The sequence below is a fragment of the Salmo salar genome, chromosome 26 (genome assembly GCF_965601325.2).
Source record: "Salmo salar chromosome 26, fSalSal1, whole genome shotgun sequence".
NCBI lineage: Eukaryota > Metazoa > Chordata > Actinopteri > Salmoniformes > Salmonidae > Salmo > Salmo salar.
This window is the reverse complement of record NC_138316.1, coordinates 44,653,650-44,666,758: the sequence shown is the minus strand read 5'-3', so window position 1 is coordinate 44,666,758 and position 13,109 is coordinate 44,653,650.

Here is a 13,109-nt window from a genome sequence, read left to right as displayed (position 1 = left end):
AAACCAGGCCTTGGCTTGGGTGGCTGAAGTCCTTGATGATCTTCTTGGCCCTCCTGTGACACCGGGTGCTGTAGATGTCCTGGAGGGACAGCAGTGTGCCCCCGGTGACTGCACCACCTTCTGCAGAGCCCTGTGGTTACGGATGTTGAAAATGCAGATCCAGGCAGTGATACTGCCCGACAGGATGCTCTCAATGATTTATCTGTAGAAGTTCTTGAGGTCTGAAGTGCCAAGCTGAATTTCTGAGGTTTGGCACTGTTGCCTTCTTCACCACGCTTTCAGGTTATCAGTGACGTGTACGCCGCAGAATGTCAAACTTTTGACCATCTCCACTGCGGCTCCGTCGATGTGGATGGGGGCGTGCTCTCTCTGCTATCTCCCGTAGTCCATGATCAGCTCTTTCGTTTTGTTGACATTGAGGGAAAGGTTATTTTCCTGGCACCACTCCGCCAGGTCACTCACATCCTCCCTGTAGGCTCTCATCGTTATTGGTAATCCCCTACCACTGTTGTGCCGTCAACAAACGTAATGATTGAGTTGGAGATGTGCGTGGCCATGCAGTCATGGGTGAACAGGGAGTACAGAAGGGTGCTGAGCACACAACCATGTCAGGCCCCCCTGTTGAGGATCAGCGTGGCGGAGATGTTGTTGCCTACCTTCACGACTTGGGGTCGGCCCATCAAGAAGTCCAGGACCCAGTTGCACAGGGCGGAGTTCAGAGCCAGGGCCCTGAGGTTAGTGATGAGCTTGGAGAGCACTATGGTGTAAAAGGATGAGCTGTACTCGATGAACAGCATTCCTTCATAGGTATTTATCTTGTCCAGGTGGGATAGGGCAGTGTGCAGTGCGATGGTGATTGCGTCATCCGTGGATCTGTTGGGGCGATATGCACATTTTATTGTGTCTAGGGTGTCGGATAAGGTGGAGGTGATATGGTCCTTAATAACTAGCCTCTCAAAGCACTTCATGATGACAGAAGTGAGTGCTACGGGGTGATAGTAATTTAGTTCACTTACCTTCGCTTTCTTGGGTACATGAACTACAACTAATGGTAAAATGGACATAAGGTGATAAGCGTTTGTACCCCTTTTAGTACAATTCAGTATATTTTTTCTGGGAGTGTACTCTAGGTGTCTGATCAAGTAAACTCTTATACATAAAGAGTCTGGGGTGAAGCTGCTTGTATGGTTATGTGTTCCATAGTAAAGTCTTGCACCAAAGCAAACAAAACCGAAGAGAATGTAGCGCCCGAAGGTGTTTGATGTGGTGTAACTGGGAATATCCATATAAAAATTGACTTCATCCCAATTGTAATGAGTTTTGACATCAAATATCTGAGTAACAGAACATTGCAGAGAGCTTTTTCTGGAGATGACACACTTTTGTCAACTGTAATATGTTTTATGGAAGATATGTCCATAAACTAATTACCAATTCGCTTTTATGTCTCTCAACTTTCATATTGAGACGGGAACACAACAAATACGTGTCTCTAGGCTGCAGATTGACTTCCTTTCATCTGGATGTTCCATTAGCAGAATGAAGAGATGATTCTGTAAACAAGTGATGCCCTGGGCATCTCTCCTCATGTTTTCTTTCTAATTTTGTCGGCCATTTTGTTTGAGAGGACTCATTGAGAACCTTTTCAAAGACTTTGTGATCATATTCATATGATCTCTTAGAAGTAAGATTCCCAGAATTCTAGGACAAAACACATAAAAAACAATGTTCTAATTAATGTTGTAATCAATTTAATCCAAACCTAATCAAAAGATAAGAATTAGCTGAATTAATGAGATACAACACACAGTACCATGGTAGTGAATACAAACCTACAGCAGATGTGACTGGTGAATGTTTCATGCGTCTGTCACCATGTGCTTGATGCATTATAAACCTGCAGTGTCAAATGGCAACACAACAGAGACCTAAGTATTTGCACCATATCAAATATTGACAGCAAAGTGATCAAAACTGCATCTCAATGACATGCGTTTCCATAGATATAAATACTGAATAAAATGCATTATCCATAATCTTAGCCCAGTATCTCTTAGCCCAGTATCTCTTAGCCCAGTATCTCTTAGCCCAGTATCTCTTAGCCCAGTATCTCTTAGCCCAGTTACTCTTAGCCCAGTATCTCTTAGCCCAGTATCTCTTAGACCAGTATTTCTTAGACCAGTATTGTCTATGTTATTTTAGTAAGACCATTACTGTTCCACCAATGTACAGTATGTCTAGTGCTATACTATACTATACTATACTATAATATAATATAATATAATATAATGAACTGCACTGTACTATACTATACTATGCTATACTATACCATACTATATTGTACCGTACCATACTATACTATGTCTAGTACTATACTATACCATACTATATTGTACCGTACCATACTATACTATGTCTAGTACTATACTATACCATACCATACTATACTATAATATACTAGAATATACTATACTGTACTATGCCATACTATACTATAATATGCTATGATATACTATAACATACCATACTACACTATACTACACTGTACTATACCATACTAAACTATACTGTACTGCACTGTACCATAACATACTATACTATGTCTAGTATTATACCATACAATACCATATAATACTATACTATACTGTAAAATACTATGCTATACTATACCATACCATAAAATACTATACTATACTATATACTATACCATACCATACCATACCATACCATAATATAAAATAAAATACTATACTATACCACACTATAATACAGTATGTCTCATACTATATCATACCACACTATACTATACCAAACTATACAATACCATACTACACCATACCATACAATACTATACCATACTATATCATACCATACCATACCATACCATACCATATTATACCATACTATATCGCACTATACTACACTATACTATACCAAACTATACAATACCATACTACACCATACCATACCATACCATACTATATCATACCATATCATACCATATCATACCTTACTATACTATATCAAACTATACCATACTATACTTAACTCAGCAAAGAAGGAACATCCCTTTTTCAGGACCCTGTCTTTCAAATATAATTCGTAAAAATCCAAATAACTTCATTGCAAAGGGTTTAAACACTGTTTCCCATGCTCGTTCAATGAACCACAAACAATTAATGAACATGCACCTGTGGAATGGTCGTTAAGACACTAACAGCTTACAGATGGTAGGCAATTAAGGTCACAGTTATGAAAACTTAGGACACTAAAGAGGCCTTTCTACTGACTGAAAAACACCAAAAGAAAGATGCCCAGGGTCCCTGCTCATCTGCGTGAACGTGCCTTAGGCATGCTGCAAGGAGGCATGAGGACTGCAGATGTGGCCAGGGCAATAAATTGCAATGTCCGGACTGTGAGACTCCTAAGACAGCACTACAGGGAGACAGGATGGACAGCTGATCGTCATCGCAGTGGCAGACCACGTGTAACAACACCTGCACAGGATCAGTACATCCGAACATCACGGGACAGGTACACGATGGCAACAACAACTGCCCAAGTTACCCCAGGAATGCACAATCCCTCCATCAGTGCTCAGACTGTCCACAATAGGCTGAGAGGCTGGACTGAGGGCTTATAGGCCTGTTGTAAGGCAGGTCCTCACCAGACATCACCGGCAACAATGTCGCCTATGAGCACAAACCCACCATCGCTGGACCAGACTGGACTGGCAAAAAGTGCTCTTCACTGACGAGTTGCAGTTTCGTCTCACCAGGGGTGATGGTCGGATTCGCGTTTATCGTCAAAGGAATGAGCGTCACACCAAGGCCTGTACTCGAAAGCGGGATCGATTTGGAGGTGGATGGGCCGTCATTGTCTGGGGCGGTGTGTCACAGAATCATCGGACTGAGCTGTGCGTTACAGGGAAGACATCCTCCTCCCTCATATGGTACCATTCCTGCAGGCTCATCCTGACATAACCCTCCTGCATGACAATGTCAGTGTTCTGCCATGGCCAGCGAAGAGCCCGGATCTCAATCCCATTGAGCACATCTGGGACCTGTTGCATCAGAGGGTGAGGGCTAGGGTCATTCCCTCCCCAGAAATGTCTGGGAACTTGCAGGTGCCTTGGTGGAAGAGTGGGGTAACATCTCACAGCAAGAACTGGCAAATCTGGTGCAGTCCATGAGGAGGAGATGCACTGCAGTACTTAATGCAGCTCAAGGCCACACCAGATACTGACTATTACTTTTGATTTTGACCCCCCCTTTGTTCAGGGACACATTATTCCATTTCTGTTAGTCATATGTCTGTGGAACTTGTTCAGTTTATATCTCAGTTGTTGAATCTTGTTTACACATGTGAAATTTGCTAAAAATAAACGCAGTTGACTGTGAGAGGACGTTTCTTTTTTTGCTGAGTTTATATTATACTATACTATATCATACCATACCACGCTATAGTATACTATATCATACCATACCATACTATACCATACTATAGCATACTGTACCATATCATACCATACTATACCATACTATATCATACTGTACCGTACTATACCATACTATACCATACTATACCATACCATACCATAATATACCATACTATACCATACCATACCATACTATACTATATCATACTGTACCGTATTATACTATACCATACCATACCATAATATACCATACTATACCATACTATACCATACTATACCATACCATACCATACCATACTATACCATACTATACTATATCATACTGTACCGCACTATACCATAATATACCATACTATACCATGCCATAATATACCATACTATACCATGCCATAATATACCATACTTTACCATAACATACCATACCATACTATACCATACTATACTATACTATATTGTACCGCACTATACAATACTATACTATACTATATCATACCATGACGTACCATGCCATACTATACTATACTATGCTATACTATACTATACTATACTATACTATAATATACGCTACTAGACTATACTATACCATGCCATACTATACCATACCATAATATACCATAATATACCATACTTTACCATACCATACCATACCATAATATACCATATTGTACCATACTATACCATACTTTACCATACCATACCATACCATACTATTCCATACCATACCATAATATACATTCTATACCATTCCATACCATACTATACTGTACTATACCATACCATAAAATACCATACCATATTATACCAGCACAGAAAATAACACAGGCAATAGTAATGTAATAGATACTGTTCTAAGAGGGCTGGATAATGCATTTTTTTCTGTATTTATATCTATAGAAAGGCATTGATTTTGTTCAGTAAACCACCAAATCCACTGAGGCTATATGGTTAGAGTGCCAGCTTTTATATATGGTTAGATGGTTATATGGTTAGAGTGCCAGTCTGTTATTATGGTGTATTTGTAGAAGTCCAAGAGCAAAATACCTTTATGACTGGAGGGAGATCCACATCTTCCATTCCCATTAAAACCAGCACAATGATTAAAGCATTTTTACAAAACAATTTAAAACACTTAAAGCTGGAATCATCAAAGGCCCAGCGTAGTCAAAAACGTGATTTCCTGTGTTTTATAGATATTTCAACACTATGAGGTTGGAATAATATTGTAAATATTATGATAATGCCCTTTTAGTGTAAACGTTGTTTAAAAAGTTTGACATTTCAGCCTGTTTTTGGTGGGATGGAGTATATAGACCAATAAGAAAGAGTTCCAAACCTCTCTGCCAATAACAGCTAGTTTTCAGTTTTCTCCACCCCACTGGGCCCACTCCCAGACAGTCCAAGCAGAATTCTTGCTGGAGAAATGTATCTTTGCTAAGAAACATTTATTTCCTTATTTTTGACCATTTTAATTGAATACAATCCCAGTAAGTTACTTAATTCTTACCCAGAAATGATTTGATATTGAGATAAAAATGGCTGCATTGGACCTTTAATGGTGAAACAGCCACATCCATTTGTGATATTACAACAACTACTGCCAACAACTGCAAACAACTGCAAACAACAAACACAGTTTTTTGGTCACACTTTAATTGGATAAGGTTGGGGTTAGGTTTAGAATAAGGGTTAGGATAAGGAAGGGTTAAGGTTAGGACTAGGGTTAGGGATAGTGTAAGGGTTAAGTTTAGGGTTAGGATAAGGGTTAAGGTTAGGGTTCGAGCTAGGGTTAGGGTTAACAGATAGTTAGTTGAAATGTTACTGATAGTCTGTAGATATTCTGTAGCGGATCTACAGATGGACTTTCGAAATAAAGAGTTACATTTGTTTCCCTCGGGCATCATTGCATGCATGATTGAAGAGCACAATATGTACTGTAATGTTTCTTTGCCATGTTGCATGACGCTCCTCAGCTCGGCAACAAAAACAAAAGCAACGGTGGTGAGGCGGCCAGTTTCGGTGTTTCCCCCCTTATGTGGATTCCATCTTTAAGTTCATGACTTAACCCAACTAAAAAGCTGCAAAATAACTTAAACTTCAGATGTCGATAGACATGGTGGGGGAAATGGAAATATAAATCTGTCATCTTCATGACTCAGTTCTGGCACAGTTCTCTGCTCTTTTCTGAAGGTACGGAAGTTAGAGAATCCAAATGAAATTGAGAATCTGTCTTCTTCCACTTTAGAAAATGCTGGAGGGATGCGAGGAAATGAAAAGAAGAAAATGAAATTGACTTTCACTCTGTGCACGGAGCAGCAGCGCTCCGCCATGAAGCTGTAAATAATTCATACATATACAACTCTCATGGGTATAGGGGCTCATGGTGACTAAGACTAAAGTTTGAAGTGGAATTGAGAGGGAAGCCAGATTCAAATCATTCTCCTATTTATTTAGCTCAGAGAGTCTTAGAGCCAGGCTTAAAAAAACACAAAAATATCTGCTTATACGTTTCTCGAGCAGTACAGCTAGATATCTACCATAGGCAGGTTTCAGACTATTCATTCCCTGATGAGGGTTTCAAGCTAACTGCCAGTCAGCTCAGCCTCCTCCAAAATTCAACTACCCAGCTCCTCGGCTTCAAGGTTCCTACTCATAAAGTTCACCATGGGGTCATTGGACGACCAATCTGACCAAACCCTTTGACCCTGCAAAAACGGATTCTCCCAACAGGGGCCCACCCTGGTCAGTTTATTACTTCCAGTGCAGCTGTGGAGGTTCCTCCTGGTCTGAGTCCTGGTTGATTGCTTCCTCTGTGGGCTTGACCTCCTCACAGCCTAAATAGAGACCATCCATCAGCTCAGCCTGAGTTAAACTTCCTGTCAACACAGAGCGAGGGAGAGCTGGGAGATAAGGAAAGAGAGGGAGAGGGAGAGGGAGAGAGAAGTGAAGAAGGTGTTGGTTTATGGAATATCTTCCCCAAATTAAATGTAGATTCATTTGAACGGGTCTATTCACATTAATATTTATATCTTCAAATTAGACAAGACACTTCATTAGGAAAGAGTTATTCAGTGGCCTACTTGTTAATGTGTAATGCATAATATTAGAACAATAAATATGACTCAGAATTAGAAAAGCAGATTGATGTGTCATGAAAATGAATTGTGTGACCTGTACCGAATGCAGTCTGTGGACCATGTAGCTTTGCTTCAGTCTCTGGACCTTGTAGCTTTGCTTCAGTCTCTGGACCACATAGCTTTGCTTCAGTATGTACCAGGACCATGTAGCTTTGCTTCAGTATGTACCAGGACCATGTAGCTTTGCTTCAGTCTGTGGACCATGTAGCTTTGCTTCAGTCTCTGGACCATGTAGCTTTGCTTCAGTCTCTGGACCATGTAGCTTTGCTTCAGTCTCTGGACCATTTAGCTTTGCTTCAGTCTCTGGACCATGTAGCTTTGCTTCAGTCTCTGGACCATGTAGCTTTGCTTCAGTCTCTGGACCATGTAGCTTTGCTTCAGTCTCTGGACCATGTAGCTTTGCTTCAGTCTCTGGACCATGTAGCTTTGCTTCAGTCTCTGACCATGTAGCTTTGCTTCAGTATGTACCAGGTCCATGTAGCTTTGCTTCCGTATGTACCAGGACCATGTAGCTTTGCTTCAGTATGTACCAGGACCATGTAGATTTCCTTTTGTATGTACCATTACAGAGGCTCTAATAGTGGTGACCTTGAGTGTAAGCCAGTTTCCAGCTTCTGAAACTCCGCCTTACAAACTGGGGAATGGTAGGCTACATCCAGAAATCTCTAAGATGGCCGACGCAGTGGAAGAGTTTGTGTTTCTGTTGAGTTATTCACAGGAGTTGAGGAAAGGGTCCAAGACAGAATCCTGTCCATCCATCCTGAAATGTGTGGAGTGGTTGAAAAACGAGTTTTAATGACTCCAACCTAAGTGTATGTAAACTTCCGACTTCAACTGTACACATGGTTAGCAGATGTTAATGCGAGTGTAGCGAAATGCTTTTGCTTCTACTTCCGACAGTGCAGTAATATCTAACAAGTATTTTAACAATTCCACAACAACTACCTAATACCCACAAATCTAAGTAAAGGGATGGAATAAGAATATATTTTATGTCCACATGTCTTATTAATGCATAATAGTGGTTAGTTTTATATGCTGTGTTTTAAATAGGCCAATGACTCACAGTTCTATCTCAACTGTGTGGTTACGCTCATCATATCAAATAGCTGGTCTTGTATCTTAGTATTTCACTCATTCTATGCTCTACCAATATTGTCCTTGTGCTCGCTATCTCTTCTGAGCAGAGACACTGGGGATATTACACTGTCAAACCCACTGCTCCTTCTAGCTACACTGAGTTAATGTGCAGATTGAAAAGGCACCTTTTGGATTGTGTCCGTCTGTTGAGCTAATCATGTGCAATCAACAGCCTTTCTGGAAGCCTTTTACCCACCGTGATCTTTTAAATCTCAGCGGTGCAGCATTTATAATTGCCAATGGGGAACGGAACCTGGGGAAACTACCTGCAGGATGCACATGGGGAAAACTATCCCAACATCCCCACTGCTACTATTGATTAGGCTTGATTGGGCAAGACAAAGTGAAATATGTCCATACAAACCTGTTAAACTCCAAAGCCTAAGATACAAAGTCCTCAGCTGTATGTATGAAAACTTGACACCGGACGTGGGGCACGAAACCATTTCAGCTAAGTTTGACCCATATCCCTCCAACGTCATCTCTGCCTCTGCCGTAACAGACTAGTTGAATCTGAAAAGGAGAACAGTCATCAAATCAACTTTATTTATATGGCCCTTCTTACATCAGCTGATATCTCAAAGTGCTGTACAGAAACCCAACCTAAAACCCCAAACAGCAAGCAATGCAGGTGTAGAAACACGGTGGCTAGGAAAAACTCCCTAGAAAGGCCAAAACCTAGGAAGAAACCTAGAGAGGAACCAGGCTATGAGGGGTGGCCAGTCCTCTTCTGGCTGTGCCAGGTGGAGATTATTACAGAACATGGCCAAGATGTTCAAATGTTCATAAATGACCAGCATGGTCAAATAATATTAATCACAGTAGTTGTCGAGTGTGCAACAGGTCAGCACCTCAGGAGTAAATGTCAGTTGGCTTTTTCATAGCCGATCATTGAGAGTATCTCTACCGCTCCTGCTGTCTCTAGAGAGTTGAAAACAGCAGGTCTGGGACAGGTAGCATGTCCGGTGAACAAGTCAGGGTTCCGTAGCCGCAGGCAGAACAGTTTAAACTGGAGCAGCAGCATGGCCAGGTGGACTGGGGACAGCAAGGAGTCATCATGCCAGGTAGTCTTGGATGCTGAGACAGGAGGGGTCAGGAGACACTGTGTCCCCATCCGATGATACCCCCGGACAGGACCAAAGAGGCAGGACATAACCCCACCCACTTTGCCAAAGCACAGCCCCCACACCACTAGAGGGATAACTTCAACCACCAACTTACCATCCTGAGACAAGGCCCAGTATAGCCCACAAAGATCTCCGCCACAGCACAACCCAAGAGGGGGGATGCCAGCCCAGACAGGAAGACCACGTCAGTGACTCAACCCACACAAGTGACGCACCCCTCCTAGGGACGGCATGGAAGAGCACCAATAAGCCAGTGACTCAGCCTCTGTAATAGGGTTAGAGGCAGAGAATCCCAGTGGAGAGAGGGGAACTGGCCAGGCAGAGACAGCAAGAGGGGTTCGTTGCTCCAGTGCCTTTCCGTCATACCCATGTTACTGTAAGCCAGGGGTCTCCAACCTTTTCTAGTATGAGAGATACTTAAAAAAAACTAAACATGTCGCAAGCTACTATTTTATTTTCTAGCTTTCAAATAGCACATTATTCTCTTCTCTTCTACCCTGCAGCTCTTCCCCGGGTCCTTGGTGTACCAGAGATGTGTTTTCTGTCAACATACTGCAACTCTTCCCCAGGTCCGTGGTGTACCAGAGATGTGTTTTCTGTCAACATACTGCAACTCTTCCCCAGGTCCGTGGTGTACCAGAGATGTGTTTTCTGTCAACATACTGCAACTCTTCCCCAGGTCCGTGGTGTACCAGAGATGTGTTTTCTGTCAACATACTGCGCCTGGTAAAATAGTGGTTCATAAACAACTCTAAGGGGGCCCAATAAAATTATATTCTGTTTTCTCTGTTTTATTTTTCCTGGTTTCCATTTCAACATCCTCAAGTCACCTCGGATGAATTAGTCTAATACAGTGACAAGTTAAACATAACAAAAACAATTTAGTCCAATAAACGTAAGAGAAATATGATGTGGCTCTCCATGGTACTGATTTCTGTGTGTGTGTGTGTGTGTGGGTGTGTGTGTGTGTGTGTGTGTGTGTGTGTGTGTGTGTGTGTGTGTGTGGTGCGCGAAACACCAATGCCATCCTCCTCTCTTTAATGTTGACAAAACATTATCTGTCATACAGTACACACTTTTATTTTGTGGTTGTCCTCGGCTACCTGACTAAAATGCTTGCTCGCTAGCTCAACTTCCATTCATGGTCAACGTAAGCTAGATAATAACATTAGCCTTCTACATCCAGCTACATATTGAACTTACATCCTCTCAGGCCAGGGGCACAATGTATGAATTTATGGTTGGATCAGAATCGCCGTTATAATCATTGGCCAGTACAGAGAATTAAGTAAAACCATAAGTCCAACTCCCTATGTCCATCCATGGCTAATTTAGGAGAAGACCGATTTTAACTAGTGTCACGACTACTGCCGAGGGTGGTTCCTCTCCCTGTTCGGGTGGCGCTCGGCGGTCGTCGTCACCGGCCTACTAGCTGCCATCGGTCCCCTTTTCGTTTTTCTGTTAGTTATGTCTTTATTAGTTGCACCTGTATTCATTTAGGTAATTAGTGGTGTTATTTAAGCCCGCCTCTCCACCTGTTCTGTGTGCGGGCTTGTTACGTGTTTTCACTGTGTTTGTGTAGTGAATCGTGTGGTTGGACTTTGGGTTTGTTACGCCCTGTTTTGTTTGGGCATTTTTCTTGTTTGTGGTACTTATTAAATATATATTGTACCAAACATTTTTCTGCCTCCTGCGCCTGACTCCACACCCACGACGTCCAAGCGCTACAACTAGCTAGCTAGTCAGTGGAGGACAATGACACAATGAGATGCAACAATTCAATTTTTTTCTGTCCATGACGTTTTGCGTTTTTCTTCAACTTATTTTTTATTGTTCAATTCCAATAAACAGGTAGTGTTGTTGAGAATTAAGACACGTAACCTAAAGCAACAAATACAGTGCATTCGGAAAGCATTCAGGCCCCTTCCCTTTTCCACATTTTGTTACGTTACAGCCTTATTCTAAAATGAATAACAAATATCAAACAATACCCCATAATGAGAAAGTGAAAACAGGTTTTTCGATTTTTTTGCAAATTTATTCAAAATATAAAACAGAAATACCTTCTTTACATAAATATTCAGACCCTTTGCTATGAGGCTCGAAATTGAGCTCAGGTGCATCCTGTTTCCATTGATACTTATTTTACTTATTTTATTTAACCTTTATTTAACCAGGGAAGTCAGTTAAGAACAACTTCTTATTTACAATGACGCCCTACACTGGTCAAACTCGGACAACGCTGGTCCAATTGTGCGCCACCCTATGGGACTCCCATTCACAGTCGGTTGTGATACAGCCTGGATTCAAACCAGGGTGTCTGTAGTGACATCTCTAGCACTGAAATTTAATGCTTTTACAACTTGATTGGTGTCCACCTGTTGTAAATTCAATTGTTTGGACATGTCTTCAAAAGTCACACACCTGTCTATTCAAGGTCCCACAGTTGACAGTGTATGTCAGAGCAAAAACCAAGCCATGATGTTGAAGGAATTGTCCGTAGAGCTCCGAGACAGGATTGTATCGAGACACAGATCTGGGGAAGGGTACCAAAAAATGTCTGCAGCATTAAAGGTCCCCAAGAACACAGTGGTCTCCATCGTTCTTAAATGGAATAAGTTTGGAACCACCAAGACTCTTCCTAGAGCTAGCCACCCAGCCAAATTGGGAGGTGACCAAGAACCCGATGGTCACTCTGACAGAGCTCCAGAGTTCCTCTGTGGAGATCGGAGAACCTTCCAGAAGGACAACCATCTCTGCAGCACTCCACCCATCAGGCCTTTATGATAGAGTGGCACGAACTAAAACCAGCAAAAGGCACATGACAGCCTGCTTGGAGTTTGCCGAAAGGCACCTAAAAGACTCTCAGACCACGAGAAACAAGATTCTCTGGTCTGATGAAACCAATATTGAACTCTTTGGCCTAAATGCCAAGCATCACGTCTGGAGGAAACCTGGCACTATCACTACAGTGAAGACTGGTGGGGGCAGCATCAGGCTGTGGGGATATTTTTCAGGGACTGGGAGACTAGTCAGGATCGAAGGAAAGATGAATGGAGCAAAGTACAGAGAGATCCTTGATGAAAACACTCAGGACCTCAGACTGGGGAGAAGGTTTACCTTCCAACAGGACAACAACCCTATGCACACAGCCAAGACAACACAGGAGTGGCTTCGGGACAATTCTATGAATGTCCTTTAGTGGCTCAGCCAGAGGCCGGACTTGCACCCGATCAAACATCTATGGAGAGACCTGAAAATAGCTGTGCA